Below are 17024 nucleotides of genomic sequence, written 5' to 3'. Positions count from 1 at the left end.
TGAAATCCATATTCATATTGCGTATTTACACACTTGTTTAATTCAAACTCAATTTTCAAATGGAGTTGGCCTTTAAACGACAAACTGCGCAGAAAGCGATACAAGTTTTACCTGAAAGTAATTTGCCTTACCTACCAATTCAACTAATAGCGTGCAGGTGGTTTGACGGTTGAAGTAATCAGAGGTGAATGCCATGAGACTGCTATGTCACACTGAGATAGATTCGAACCCCAAAGGGCCGATATATGGCTTCGAACAAGGTGTGGGACTTCGTTTGGTAATTTCACCAATTCATTGAAGTAATTAATGGTAAAGTCTAATGCGACATCGTCGATAGCAATTACGTTTTGGTAATTTGAATAATAGAGAACTTAATCATAACATCAGGGACTGCGTGTCGTGTTTAATTTGCTTCTGACTCTGCCTCATGCAACACCCGATCTGCCTGAAAGTCCCTATTCTGGTACAACCAGTGGTTTTCAATATACTCCGCATCTCGAAGTCAATTCTTTGTATATGGCGTTGGAGTGAGAACCGGGACTCTCAGGACAAAAAGTCCTCGGCATTCACGTTCATTCAAAATTGTAAAACTGTAAAAGAATTTGGAAATCTCTTCCTCGCATCATCTGATCTCTTTTGAAAGCTTTTGTGTCGGTGTTCAAGACACTATTTAAAAGTTTTCAAGAAATTGAATGACGAGTTGGCAAGAAATTGCCAAACGTAGGCTGTCACGCGGTCAAATACATTTCCAGCTGAAGACAAATCAGCGTGATTGCCACTGGCAATTCTTTGGTCTTTCGGACAGACGTACTGGAAGCTGTCACGGGTGTGGGCGGGAGGAGAAGGGGTCCGCTGTTGTCCAACAAGAATATAGCGGAGAACGACCTGGCCGGCGGATGATCAAATGTCGAAAAGACGCTGTCGGTGGTGAAGAGAAGAATACCTAAAGATCACAGCCCGATGTGACATCAACCGACCTGTATTTTAACTCGATAGCAGAAAGAAGAGAACTTCCCCGAGAATGTTTGAATTACTAAAAGTACAAACTGCTTTATGTTTGAATCTCGTTGGTCTGACAAGCAGGTAACTGATAAGTATGTCGAGCATTTAGTCCTTGACCTTTACGATGCCTATTCTTAGGCCTGTCTACATTCTAGTTGAGATGTTCGTTCCAATTTTAGAACAGTAACAAAGAAACATGTATCTGGTTGCGCTAAAACCTCGGTCGGGACGTTGTTAGCTACTCACCGTAACTGAAAGGTAAGCGATATAGAGACACATGGATCAGTATTTTCAGCATGTACGTGTAATATTCATGTACATAAACTTCCCGAAAGAGTATGCAAAATGATAAATTGTTGTCTTTTTCAAGCTCAGCTTGCTTTAAAGAGAGGTGAGAGACATTGGTGAAAAAAATCACAGATTGATCCCATAAATTTATTTGCCGTATATAGTTATTACCTACGTGGAGGACTATTTTGAGGGGATAGGGTAAAAACTGCTTGTGAGGGGGAAGTGTGTTGATAGGAAATATGCTCGAATACAAAGAATGGAAGCAGTTATGAAATGAGGGTAAGCTTCTGTGGTCTATTTCTGATAGCATTATATCATAAACCCGGATCATAAACTAGACGCCCACGCTTCCTCCCGCATGACAACCCCCTCAGATAACCCTGAGACGAAATCTCTATACGGTCTCAATAATTGGAAATCATATCAGCGTCCAGCTAGAGCATTATATGATTCTATTTCAGAAGCAGACGGAAGAAATCTTATTAGGGTGAACGAAAAAGCGAGTTAACGTTTTTTGGTAGAAGCTGCTCTGGGTTCATCTGCGGCCAAAATAACAGTGCTGGTGAATGTACCATCTTGTACATTTACATAGCTTCATTTCCGCACAGCTGACCATATAGGGTTTCTTGGGTTTTTTCTCGGTGTTAATTTGAGGTATTGTTTTTGTGATTACTGCGTTGGATGATGGATGACTCGGTGTCAGTCACCTCTCTTTCGTGGAAAATGGTCTGGTATTTTTATGCGGGCTGAGACTGCGACTGGTTCAGTGCGGAAGGGTCACAGTGTTTGATATTGAAATATTTTCGAAAGCTTTGTCTGTCGCAAACTTATTTCACAATCCTAATCCCAAACCTTTAACAAAATCGAGAAAATTTTGAATTCGGCCGTGCTATTAGGTATCTTTTCGATATCCGAGAAATATTGAAAAAATTAGGTTCCACCGAGATTTGAACTCGGATCGCTGGATTCAAAGTCCAGAGTGCTAACCATTACACCATGGAACCATTCATATCATCGCCTACAATAAGGAATTACTTGAAATCTACCAAAAACGATCCATCCAAGTCGCCCGCAATTATTTCTATTAGGCCTGAGCACCTGTATGTCGATTGTGCAAATAATAAGGCCTACCATTTCCGGTTCATGTGATGTTGGTCATAATGATGGCTCAGCCTCGTACCAAGTCATTTGCGCCTCCGCCAATTTCTGACGCAATGTTTGACTGTGGCTACATGTACGTTTACCTCGTCCCTTGCCTGAGCTGACAGCAGAGAGATTAAAAAAGCATCTTTATCAGTCACATCAGAGTTTTTTCACAGCTGAATAACTTTGCCAATGCGAAATATCTTTTTCAAATATGTAAAAAAGGAAAAACCGATCATGATATTTCCTGTTTCAGGTTTTTGCATGATGAGTGAATGACAGTCGAATTCAGTTCGCCAAACATCATGAAGCTGATTCTCTTTCTGCCGAACGAAGAAAATCATCCTTGATGAAACCGTTGAGAAATAAGAAAGCTTGGTTTGGTTCATTACTGAAGCATGACATTTATTTCCGCTTCACTAGGGTTTCCAAACAAGACCAGATTAAAATATTCCTCTCGGAAACCCATCTGATTGCCTGCGTGGATGCTTGCATAGATAGGTCTGATTGAAATGGGACCACTGGAGGAGGCAAATTCGAGATATTACAATGTAGATATGAGATGACGTTGTTGGGTTGGGTGATAAGCGCTGTCGAAGCATGCAGGTCCCAAACAGGGGGTAAGTTTTGGGATTAGGGGTGCATGCATACTACCGGCCCTTGTTGAATAGATTTTGTCCAAACTCCCAAACTCTGCTTAAACAGCTATAATGTCTGAACAAGTGTTTCTTTAGAGCCACATTTTCAGTAGATTAAAGAAGGAAATTCATTGCGAATAAGATGCAGGGGTTACTATTTAAAGCATCGCTTTTGCAACATCAATCTTGAGAAACGTTGAATATGGCCGCTACAACTACATGTAAGAAGGATCTAATGCAACCTCAGGGGGCCGGGATGGTCAGAGCTAGTATCATATCATTCATTACTTAGTCAACCCATGGGGCCCGCTGCCTCCATTCATTTTCAGTTTGCGTTCCTCCCCGCGTACGTTCTTTCGTATCTGGTTAACAATGCATTCCCTCGACACCCTACCAGTTGGTTTCGTGCTGCGTTGCGGCATATCGCCTACAAGTAACATTGGCAATAGCAGCAAATCAACAAACCGGTGAAACTTCCACACTGTTTAATGAATCCATTATGTCCGGTTCAGTTTTATCAATCGGCGCTACTCACGGGCGTTCGTGGATCAGGGACTTGAATTGAACTGGATCTAAGACAACACAAAATTATGCTTATTCTGCATTGGGACGTTATACATGTACAAGGTGATTACGTGTAGGCGCGGAGATAAATGAGGGGCGGGGAGAGAGCGATCTTCTTACTCCGTGGCTGCCCAAAACCACAAAGTGAGAACATGGGAACCAAAAAGCCCGGCGAATGGGGTCTCCGGTTTTTTTCATGCAGCAATAAAGGAGAATCATGGTGATTTATTTCAGTTTATTTCGGTGAGATGATTACTGTAACATTAATATCACACGAACCACTAAACTTCCAGATGTGTGCATATTCAACACACACTGTGAATGAGCCATTTCAGCGAAATCAATATTGCTTCTGACCTTCTGTAATAAAAGAACGAATACATATTTCCCCGTGTCAATGAGGTCAATTCGGGCAGTAAACAAGCATGAAAGCATACCCAGTTAATCCGTTGTCAAGTTCACCATGATAATATCCAGCGATTTATATCTGCAAACACGGCGAAATATTGGTAAAACCCGAAGTATTTATACAAGTAATGGCGATTTTATCGCTGCCGAATACAAATCATGGTTGGGGTTAAATTAAACCCCCTCGTCCTAAAAATGATCTAAAAATACATGTATGGTCATCATCTGCATCTTACTCCGAGTGAGTTAATGGTTCAAAGGCGCAGCAACCGAATAAAGCGAATAAATGTACGCTTATCATGTGTTAAAACAAGATTAACATCAAAAACACATTACACATGTACTTCAAATGTGACATTATGAATTTTATATTTTTAAAAAGTGGCATAATGGCCAACTCACCTACTTGTGAATGTATTAGTAATCAATGTTCGGGCCACTGACAAGACTTCAACTGCAAACTACTACATGTACATGTAGTGTGTGTAGGATGTTTTGAAGTGTCGTAACCATCATCTGAAGCCCAAGCTCAGGAATTAATACATGGATTCTCTCTGTGATATGTTGTCGGTTTCAGAATTGAGATTTCAATAAGTAAATGGACGCTGAGTTCTTTTTACGAATGGTTGTAGTCGGACACAAATTTCATCCGTCTATTGCCATGGCTGTCATTCTGGACTGCCTGCCTACACTTGTCCATTGGTATGCTTTATATTGGTGACCATGGCACGTCTCCTCCCAAGCAACTACAGTGTATTTCACCTCTGATTGGTATAAAATATGTCTAATGACAATCAAACTAGTATGATGTGCAGATGTACCAAGATTCATCATCATAAACTATCAATTAGACTCCTAAGGAAGACCATTCACATGGTATTGCTGTCGAGATTAACTGAGGGACGGTATGGTCGATACGGGTTGTATCTCCAGACAATCTAATTCCTTAGTTTCAAATTGTTCGAGTGTTGTTCGGTATTTTGATCACGTCGGGGAGAGCTCCCGGCCCTCCTGTGAAGATGTATCTTGTGATGTACTTACTCGTTGGCCCATCACACGCAACAGCCATGTAGATATTGTGCATGTGAGGTGACCGAGTATTCATGTACTGGAGTAAATTGATCCCTCAATTTGGCAGTCAAATGGAAATTGACCCATTCTCGAAATTGCTCATGATTTTGTTACATGTAAGAACTGACTTATATAGACTTCTATAAGTCAGTGATGTAAGTGATTTTAAACTACATATACATGTAGTATGGCCGTGATTGTTTTGAGTTCACGTGAAACATGAAACGTGACTATTGACAACATGAACGGAAAATAATCGCGGCCTTTTTTGGTTATGTAATCAAATTGTATCATTAGAGTGAGGGTCTGGTGAATACAATGAAATGGGTCAGACCCCGTAAGCTCATGAATGGATGATGTAATATCAATCAACGGACATGTATTACCATGCTTACTTGTTGGCGTCAGTGGCATTGTTTTGTGACCGAATTCAACAAAACAATCCTTTTCCTATAAAGGATTTTAAAATAACCTCAGTCTACGCCATGTTCTCGCTGACATTTGTGACCCGCTCTACCAAAACTAGGCGCTTGTAGCATCTGAACTTGACAGGTTGATACAGACTTGTTGTTCATTTCCCTATTGTAGACCTTTTGTGAAATGTGACCAAATCGGTTTGTAATAGATTTCACAAAAGGTCTACAATAGGGAGATGAACAACAAGTCCGTATCAACCTGTCGAGTTCAGATGCGACAAGCGCCGAGTTTTGGTAGAGCGAGTCACATTTCTCTCCGTCTGTTCCTAGCTTTAGTCTTAATATCTGTCGAGCGTTTCCATGCATGCAGCAATGATCGGTGCCACAAGGCAGATTTCTAGAAGATTATGAAGACACTATCAGTAACACGATCTGAAAATATTTATATGCATTGCAGATAACGACATAAGATACTTAATGTTCTTTCCCCACATCGTATACTTGGTATTTATATTTGAGTGCTCCCCAAGCATCAGCAGGATCGTTGCCACCACCAGCAACATCATCATAGACGCCTCAAAGTATATATTGTAAATAAAACATCGCACCATGAATATCATCTCTTTGCCATATGCCTCGAGACTTTATTGATGTTGTCACAAAGATATTGCTTTCCAAGGAGTTTTAATGTCGGTTAATGTCGGGTTTTCATAAAGAATGCAGAGAATCGGTTAACACTTCGTGCAAAATGTATAAACGTTTTTATAACGTTATAGAATTAAAGTGTCTGCATTCTACATGTACACGATTTTAATTAACAACCATTTATCAGAAAACATTCAATGTTTACAGGCTAATTTCAACTTGAAGTTTCATCGACATTCCTCTGCTTCTAATTTGCCTTGCTTGTTACCTACATGTACTTCGTACACTATAAGAAATAATTTGAATACGTTTACCGCGAGTCCCGTCCCTGACTCGAGAGTGATATGACCAGACATTCACTTTTATGATACGGACACAGTGTGTTCTTCAAGCCATGGTTTGTGCTGCACATATGTACATGGTACGGGATTTCATTACCCAGAAAACACAACAATATTAAAATGCCTAATACACCAGCGTTTGTCCCTGTAAATAATCCAGTACGCAGGCATATTAATGTATTGTCGATAACATTGACACAGATGTCTACCTCATTTCAATACTTTATCAGTAAAATGAACATATTGTTGACTAAACTACCCAGATGGTTCAAGCTGATCCTCACGTATAGTGTCCAAAGGTTTACATGGAGGGAAAAAGGGTACAATTTGTTTGAGGTGACGCTCGTTGACTGGAACCCTGCTTACGCACGATGTTATTTGAGTGGTCAGCCGATGAGATACCAACAATGATATCGTTTCATTAGTACCTCATATGCCATTAATATTGTGTTATTTAACAATCACCTTCAAAAGAGTCGAAGTAAGTGCGGCTGTGTGGTAGTCAGCTAACTGAGTTACAGTTGGGGAGTGTTTGGTGTGATGTGAAGGCATGGTTCTCATGATAGGAAAGGGTCACGCGGCTTCACTGTGCTGCAACTCTCACTCTACATTATTACTCCATCCTCCATTCAATATGCACCATATCTACCGATAATCAAGTGATTCTTCGTCTTCTTCATTGTGGTTCATGAATCGACCATATGTCACTATCTGGCCGGTAGTCAATCTCAGCAGCAATCATCAACAGATGCACTATATCTTAATGACCTGCAACAGACGCGTCCCATCTATTTATAGCACAAATCGAATCAGGAATCACGTGATTGATCAGTGTGTCACGTGATGAGATCTCGCTGGGAGTCATTATTTTTCTACTTAAGATGGCGGAATCGATGATTGAGTCTTTTGTTAGTAACTTGTCTAATTATGGATACGATGGGTATGTAAATGTATCACGAATGGTAATCGACTGTCGATTGATGGCAATCAATGACGCCAAAGGATTTACAAATCTGTCATAAAGAACCAGTGATTCCAAACGTGGTTTGCTTTGATTATCCTACCTTGAAGATGGCCACATGCGAAACTGCAATTCACGTGACAGTTCTTTACATCAGAGTGTATGACTACGAATTATCTTCTTCGTTTTTTTGGAAATATGAGCAAGGCAGAAAGAAGACACAAATACAAACTGTACATAACTTAATATCATTATCAAGCTGATTCAGTGACTGATTTTTATAGATCTGTTGATGATCACAATACGATAAAAAAAGGAACAAAGCATTTGTTGAGTTGTTCTTTCTTCATTAGACATGGGATTGGCAATGGTATTGACATCCGTCACCAACATGTCGATTTGTCGCAGTCTTGGCACAGTTGGTACCTTCACCTCGCATCCTCCGTGATACTGATCCAGCTTGTTAGTCATTCATGACACCAACCAGGGTATTTCCGTGCGTCGCCACCGCACCCTCGGGTATCGCCAACTTTAGTTGCGATAACCGCGCTAATTCAATCCCGGCGCGGTGGCGTAGGCTATACAGGGGTGAGGTAATCCAAAGCTAAGTGGCAACGCTCCGGTAATTATCTGCACACAACAGAGGAGCCTCTCCGGGTTAAATCCGGATGAATATGGAGATCATTGGCTGCATTTGTCCGCTGTCGCGTTGACACTCGTGCTCTTCGTTCATATGGTTCAGACAAGCTGGGGCCGTCGTGAGCTAAAGAAGCATATCTCTTTACAGCTTCTTTGTTATTCAGTACGACATCTTCTTTTTTGAAGATGTGGAAGAGAGGAAGGTTCTACATGTATGTCGAAAGAACAATGACGAAATGAAAATTCGAATGGTGATCTCTCTCTTCTTCGTACTCTTCGTACTTTGAAACCACTTCTCGTCGTGGCTTTTTATGTACAAGTATTGCACAACAACTTTGTCTGGAATTGCTTGTTGATAACTATACATCGATCAATGCAAAATGTTACAGCCAAATTAGGCAGGAATAACTCCAGAGACATTTAGTGCAAATACATAGCAATTTACGGTGTATCATCATCACTAATGCATTTGTAACGATATGTCAGCAATACCAGTCAATTCATTACCATGGTGAGTATAAATATGACCTTTGTGGATATTTATGGGACGGCGCCGGAACACCTCAATCAAAGAACACAGCAGCATGGCCAATTATGGCATATTGCTAACGCGTCTGACCGCCAATAAATAATAGAGAATTTGTGATTCATGATGACGGTATGTGACGAAAATTAGATGAAGGTTGGCTCTGTGTTAGCATGATAAAGCGCCTCATCCGCCTTCTTCAACCATCAGTTTCCTGACGCTCTCTGCAAATCCAATGTGCCGAGCATAAAACGAAATGATTTTTAGGCCTGAAGTATTTCCACCATATTAAACGAAACGTCTTCTCAGAAACGAGGTGACGGAAAGTGTCAGTCATAGGTGTTGCATCGGCTCTGACCCCTTCGTGATGCTGGAGTTGACCATAAGAACAGTTGTACTCCAGTGACATGATCATCCACTGGCGTTCGTCGTTTTGCTCATCTGTGCAAATCGATTCAGTCACGCAGATGGCGTGCAAATAAAGGTAATTAAGTTAGAAATCCCCAAGATTACCTTTTTTATCTTTCAAAGATGTCCCACAAGAAAAGCGCTGTTTCATCTATCAATTATTCCCCGGAGTTATCCCCTCCTTGTAGCGTGAAACATCTGATTAACGGTGCAGTTTTGCTGAGATGTACGATATATATATTATTCAAGATTGCATAACATAATGCAGGAATAGTCACACGATATCATAGGTCTACCACCATTGAAACGGCCCAATTAGCAGTATAGATATTGGTAGGATTTCAAGCCAACAATCAATTAATATTCAGTTTCATGCATATGCAACTTGATTGCTCTGACTTTGGCTTGAATGAGAATTTGATAGTATAGCATTCATGCGGAGCTATTTCTAAAATGTCTATCTCACCCCATATACTAATGACTAATCTTAAATGCCCCACCATTTGCACAGATATTCCATTTTCACACAAATCGTATTCCCGATATGACAAATCGGCTCAAAGGAATAGCTAAACTGCTTATCAATACCACTAAAAGCTCATATCGCTTGGATTCATATTGGTCGCGACAGAATCCTCAACTCTTTTCATATTTATGACGCATATCGGTCCGTCGCTGCTGTAAATGTGTAACAGAAGTCTAGTTTGCTTCTAAAATCACGTTGAGCTGTGAATCAAGACAGTTCTCAACTGAGCACATCATTTTGTAAGTTTAACAGAGAGGTTTCGCTGAATCTTTCCGACGGTTTCCCTCGTGTTGATTGACAACATGTTTTAGCTGGTTGGAGAATGTTCTGATTAGTTTATCAGCAATGGCAGCAGATATCTGGCTTATTGCAAGAATGTCCACGGGATGCCGTGTCATCTGTTGTGGCAATACATGTTCCTTGCCTGCGCTGTGTGTGGTGAATTGGTATTACAAATTGATACTACCGTATACGAATCGATGATATATTTCAGCATTTCGGAGAAGATTATTGCTCTACATTCTTTGACCGATTTCACCACTAAACGGACTATTCTCTATAGTGTTGCAATGTACTTGTATCTCCCGTGCATATATGTAGCTCAAAATGCGGCGAATTGATGCCATTCGACATCACAGCAGTATGCATTTTGCTCTCTGAGTGCAAATCCACTACGGATCGACCTTGGAAAGCAAAAATCTCTGTCCGTGCTTTGACTAGTGTCGTCACGATAATCTGTTGTGGCGATATGCATGTTACTTGCATTGCTCAACATGTGCTAATTGATTGTGAGCTTCGTCTCAGCAGTTTGCATGTGAAACTCTCGCTGCTCTTCGATGCACTGCAAAAATCGCACTGAAATTCAGTCCGTGCTTTGACCAATGTCACAATACTCTGATGTGGTAATGCGTATGATTATTCTCCACCTGCTTAGCGGTTTGCATCTATGCCCGTTTCCATGTCAGGAATACAAAGCATACCCGCGCCCGGGGAGAGCTTTGACACGATATGTCACGGACAATAATCAATGCAGTGGTATTTTATTTGGTACATTGATGATAAGATACACATGCTGTCGTGATAAAGAAATCAACTTAAAGACTGTGGTGCACGGACAGAGAGAGATTTCTCCTCAAATCAGTCTCATCTACGGAGATAACCAGAAGGCCGGGAAAAGATCACCTCTTTAAGATCTACCTTCTCAGTTTACGATGAAACCGGCTGTGAATGCCGCTGGTCGACTTTTTTATAACTAAATTCTTGCTATTTTTTACGACAGACCCCGTGAGTGATTCAGATCTATCTGCCTGCCTGTCACTCCCCCGTCATTCATATCCATCAATCGAAGAAATCAATTATCGATAAACACGAAGAAGGCAGGATTGTGACGCCAAGATGCAGTGGGTTTCTCTTAAATCGGAAAATGATTATCCTTAGTCTGGATTATTTAAATGCGTGACAGAACGCACGGTTTGCGCAGTCAATAATGTAATGTACATCTAAGAATCCATTATCCGTTAGCATCGGTTCATCTGCATGAAGATAATCTAGTCAGTTTTAATGATTTGCGATGGCCAATTATATTTTTGTGGGCATAACTCGGGCTTGGCTCGTTCTTTCCTTGGGGACAGAGTTCCCTTTCAAACGATGTCACGCGAAGTCCGGCTTCGATTCTTGCAATCTGGTCACCTCTTCTTACGAGATTCTGAGGTGTTATTGCTGTCTTTGTTGACTCTGTTCTCGGGAAGGCTGCTTTCTGTTTGGCCTCCTCGCCTTTCCACTTAATCAAAAGGTCTGTTGTACCACTCCACGGTAGCAATGGTCTGATCCACGGTGTTGTTTGGCTTCCTAATAAGACTATTGACTCGAGGAGGCTTCACTGAAATCAAAGGTAACTTTTTCCTGCGAAAGCCACAGGAATGGATCACGTGATCAAGAATGACCAATCAGCTTCAATGGACCTTTCGAGCAGATGGATTGGTCGTCTTCTTCGAGATGGTTGACTTTGGTTTCCTTCCGACTGGACACAAATACGATGGCAAACAGTAGACGCACTATTATCAAGCCTTTTACTAATCGTTCAAAGTTGCGATTTGTGTGCTTTTGTCATGAAACCAATAAAAAACTTGAAAGCACCATTGTGGAGCTCTTCCTTAGTACAAAGAGAGATGTGCTTGATAATCGAACATCGAACATTGCACTGAATGAACCAAACATTAGAGGGTTATGGTTCCTGCTCGCCAAGCAAATTAGGGGTACCTTTACATGCTTCTGATTATGAATTTGTAGCCATTAGCAGTGTGTGACATCATAAGGCGAGAACACCAACCAGTAGTTGATTAGTTCCACTCAAATCGCTTTATATTCAGAAAACCACTAATTGGCCCTGACCACAATATGACACTCAGACCGTGGTATAACCATTGCTGTGTGTAGGCGTAATAGCAAGTATGAGGTGACTTATTCAACCTAAACAATCGAGAGTTGTTTTGGTAACGAAATATTCATAGATTTATTTTCTCATAATGGTATTGATATTTTGATTGGTTTGACCGGCCTTTAGACAGTAAACACCTACAGGAGTTGAACATGTATATCACATGACTTGATGATAACAATATGTGATCGCACAGTCAGCACCAAAGAGTTGTATTCATCACCAAAGAGGACCTGGCGAAACGACAACTCTACGGACTCCTGGTACCGATGGTTACTTATGTGTCTGGTCTGCCGATTGAAGCCCCGTGAATAGTTATCTACAGACTCCCCTACCACTGGTCACTTGTGTGTCCTGTCTGCCATCTGAAGCCCCCGGTATAGTTATTGCTATAGCTATTGATCACCAAGGAGGACCAGGCAACGACAGCTCACCAGAATCTCCTACCACTGGTCACTTGTGCGCCCCGTCTACCGTCTGAAACTCCGTCATGCCAGTGTATACATGTAGTTATTGTAATAGCTATTGATCACCTAGAAGGAAGGCGAAACGAGAGTTCGACTGACTCCCCTGGTACCAATGGCCACTTGTGTGTCCCGCCTGCCGTCTGAAGCCCCGTGTAAAGTTATCGTGATAGCTATTGATCATGTAAGCGGACAGGGCAAAACGACAGCACGACAAATCGATGGGTTCCAAGATGTTGCTATATTTATCGCTCTGATCTTAAGAGACATTGCTGCTGCTATACATAGCATCGAACGCGCCTGCTAGTTTTTTCTCGTCAAGTGCTAAAATCAATCAAGGACCGTTCAGCCTAAGCTGGCGTTGTCTGTAAGAGGCTAAAGACATTGATCGGAAGGTGTCTAATGGATTAATTTTAGGTGCATGCACACGAATATGGCATGGCATCTTCAATACCTCCTGTGTAATTATTCTCCTATCAATCTTTAACGGGGCATCCCTGAAGAAATTCACATTGGACATCTATTGGCATCTTATTGTTAAGTAATTCCTTCACATAATATTTCACTTTCTGAACGAAGTCCAGTCAGCTATGTAGAGTCGAACTTGTCGTAAAGATATAAACTGTGGAGAATATGGTCAAGTTTGAAACTGGTGCACTTTAGTACAGGTACCAGAAATATTGCTACAGATAATCACCAAATAGCCAATTCGTTCAAGTGTCGTTGTGACGACAAAAAAGGAATTTTCCTAATTCTGATGGATATTCTCCACGGAACTAACCCGATTACTCGCTCATATATTGCTGGATATTACGCCAAAGTTGACTATAATCTCATTGATTAAGAGAAAAGAGCGATTTCACGTGAATGTAGAGGGTAATGCATTGATTTGCAAGTGTTGTAATTTGATGATTAGCATGAGATTGCAGTTATGTCATTACCGCAAAAATGTATTTAATCTATTCCACTTCCCATGCTTCCTGAAAGATTGGAAGTAAGGCATGCGATGGTACCTCTTTTCACCAGAGATTACAGGCGATCGGGTGTCTTCTTCAAGGACAGACCCGATTCCATTGGAGTGTTCCCGCTACAGTCGCCTCTTCCGGAGCCTCATATATATCAGTTTATACCAACTACGTTTGGGTGTAAGTTAAAAACCAAGTATAATGTACCCTCCGAGGGGGCCGGCTGGCAATACCCTGTGGAATCGGGCCTCATACGACGATTATAACAATGGATGGTGGCTGACTTGAAAAAAACCAATTGATCCCATATCAAATTGTTTTGCTGATCCGCTAGAATCAGATCGATGGATATTTTTTTATCATGGTCTTTTTTGTTCAGAAGTGTTATTACGAAAGGATGATTACTCATAACAAGTACCACTGCGCTGGATGTGACAGAAGTTTTATTCTGGTTCTGATTACTTTATATTGTTTTTATCTGGATGCATGGCAATAGTGCTTTTCACTGCCAAGATCACATCAAAGTCACTATTATAAGACACCACAGAGACACGCTGGATCACATCAAAGTCACTATTATAAGACACCACAGAGACACGCTGGATCACATCAAAGTCACTATTATAAGACACCACAGAGACACGCTGGATCACATCAAAGTCACTTTTATAAGACACCACAGAGACACGCTGGATCACATCAAAGTCACTTTTATATGACGACGCAGAGACACTCTGGTGTATCCTGTGGCTGCCGTCAGTTTTGCGCTCACCTGTAATGACAAAGTGGTGACCGGAGCGGGGTTCGAACCCATGACCCTTGGACAGATAGTTTGACACCAAAACAGACCATCTTGGCTCGCTCATGTGGTAAACGATATGAATGTAATGCCAGCTTGTCAGTCGTAATGCACTGAACGCAAACGCGACTGCACACAATTTCGTCTTCTCCAATGGAACGCGGAACGCTGTCAAAACTGAAAATGTTGTTCCGTGAAGTAAAGCAGTCTTGTCTCTGGTTCGCCAGAGACGTCGAAGACCGGAGTTACTACTTCAAAATTTTACTTGGCGAAAACTCAAAGATTTCGAGCTCTGTGTGTTTTCGATCACCCTATGAGTATGCAAGACTGTCTCCTACGTTGTTTCTGCAGCACACTGTACAGTGCCAAAATCGTTATCCTTTTGCACTGATGCAGAGAGTGAAACTGTTCCCAAGCGAAATCAATCTTTGTCCATCGATAATAGCCTTGTCTTCTTTTCTGATCTGACCACAAACACATCCCAACAAGTCAGCGACAAGTGTTAGTTCATTCAAGGGTGAAATACGACTTCCCACTAGCTATAATAGGCTAATAAACCCCGCTAATAAATGGTGGTAATGTGTTAATGGCAGGCAAGGAAAAGAGCTCGGGGCGACAACATGTTACTGATGAAACTAATCAACCATGTACTGGACAAAAGGGCCATTTGAATCCGTGGCAAATAGTGTGGTTTCTTGTCAAAGTCAGTGACTTGATTGGTTGTGTAACATCAGATGCGACAGTGTTGATCCCCGGTTTTGCTTTTGCTGTTCGGAAACTGCAGCTTCTAGCAAGAAACCGTATAATAGAGTGTTTTCACAGTCTGCCATGTTGGAGGACAGAACAATGATTAGTCGTGTCTGACTTAACTGAATCAAATGCTGTCGTGGTCATTTCGGTTTCTGTCTGTCCTTCTAACATGACCGGTGTTGACCTCGAGTTGATGAAGAACACGAACAGTGGCCATCATACCCATGTCGGTCATACTCGAGCTCATGTTGGCAAAATAAGGCATGGCAAATGGTGTTTGTATAGTAGTGGTAAATCATATTTTCTCGTTTGGTCGACTGCCTCCATTATGTTTATGTCCACTGACAGAGTAACCGGGCGAGCAGGTGGACAATCACAACTATAATTTCCGCCACCGACAACGGAGACCGGTCAATTTCAGATATCATTTCTGGTTGCTTTGTGATGATATCCAGGGCCTCTAATGACCTAGCCTACCTGCATTTTAAGACCAAGGACTTCGAGGGTCACAATTCTAGTTTTGAAGAAATTTTTTGTCGAGTAAAAAATGGTACACATGTATTTTAATCACCATTCAAAGGACCAATGAAGCTGTAAATGTGATCAAGGCCCTAAGTATCACCCGCATAACCGAAAGTTCCTAAATCCCACAATTTAGGAATTTCCATTTTGCACTCCCGAACGAAAAAACACACCAAACAAATAAGTTTGTATCTGAAATGGACTGAAGATAAATGTCATAAACTTTAATCAAATTTAGACATCAGGGGATTCTACTTCTCCATTTTTTTCTTTGATTCGAAACCAGGCACGATTTAACCACGGACGTTTCTCCTAATGTAATATACAACTACCATTTTTTTAAAATCATGCTTGGCGTTCTAAAATATTATCCCGTATCCGGATTATTCTCACTTCAACAGCCGCTGAGTCTACATAGGTGATGAAAACATGAAAAAACGCTAAGCCCCATGGGCAGATAACGGTGTTTATTATTCTGCTCGAGAAGAGTTGGGCGTTAGATTGTCTGCTCATACAGTGAAGCAACTCGGTTGCTTTTTGCTTGTTGGTTTTGTGTTTGCTTCATGGTTTTGTCAACGAACTTTTATAGAAAATCGAATAAAATAGAACCTCCTTGGTTTTGTTAAACTATAAAAGGATCTCTGAGCTGCCCATCACATTTTGAGCAACGATATTTTTGCAAAGTGATTCATTTCATTGGTCAGATGACACTGACAACTAGCCAACTGATGGCACCAATTGGTCAGTTTCGTTTCAAATCATTAGTAACCTTGGTGTCAATGCATTGTAGAAACAAATGTACAACCGACAGAACACGCGGTAATTCAAGAGATCCGTTATTCTGGAATTTTGTTATATTTAGCAAGAACAATCACACACTTATCCCACCATATACAGTATCATTACCCTTGGGGGCTATCCACTAGACGTATTGTTCCATTTATGCATTTCTTACACAGTCATCTAATTATGTACACATAGCATGTTTAAAGGATGAAAGCCACACAAAGCCTTGTTTAAGAGCCAGAGTTCTTCATTATTTGCCACGAAAAAGCGGCAATTTGAAAACCGAGCACGGAATAATTACAATAGTAGCAAAATGAGCTGGAAAACTACCTTGGCTATTAACTTGAAGGTACGTGATTACCTGACTCTGTCTCATAAAAGAGCGGTTCTGCTCCCTTCCGATTCCCACTCCGACTTCATTTTCGAGGTTGAAATACAGTTATCCAGGGATATGTTCGATGTAATTTAATTTGGTGAACGTTTTTCTGTTGTATTCCACCTGCATCTGCACAATATGTTTTTTTCAAATTTCTTATAGACCTTTACATTAGACGGATATGTATATCGAAGTCGTTACCCAAGTCACATGTCATGGCTTGAAATACATGCACGATGACTGGCCATGAATATGTAATGTATATATATGTAACAAAAACTGAGCAACAATCTTTATTGCCAAAACTCTCAATGTCCATATCAAGTAAATGCATTGGCAGGAAAGG

General features: G+C 41.1%; 1 protein-coding gene and 1 non-coding gene across 2 annotated transcripts in view; one reads left to right on the top strand and one right to left on the bottom strand.

Moving 5' to 3' along the window:
- The window catches only part of LOC135484382 (uncharacterized), a 58686-nt gene that overhangs the window by 15019 nt on the left and 26643 nt on the right, over positions 1-17024 (top strand). The gene's annotated exons all lie outside the window — the stretch shown is intronic.
- Trnaq-uug (transfer RNA glutamine (anticodon UUG)) lies at positions 2226-2297 on the bottom strand. Its single transcript has one exon. It is a non-coding gene; the product is annotated as a tRNA-Gln (tRNA).

The sequence above is a fragment of the Lineus longissimus genome, chromosome 1, assembly GCF_910592395.1.
Source record: "Lineus longissimus chromosome 1, tnLinLong1.2, whole genome shotgun sequence".
Lineage (NCBI taxonomy): Eukaryota > Metazoa > Nemertea > Pilidiophora > Heteronemertea > Lineidae > Lineus > Lineus longissimus.
The sequence above is the reverse complement of the archived record's forward strand: the minus strand, read 5'-3'. Positions and strand labels throughout refer to the sequence as shown.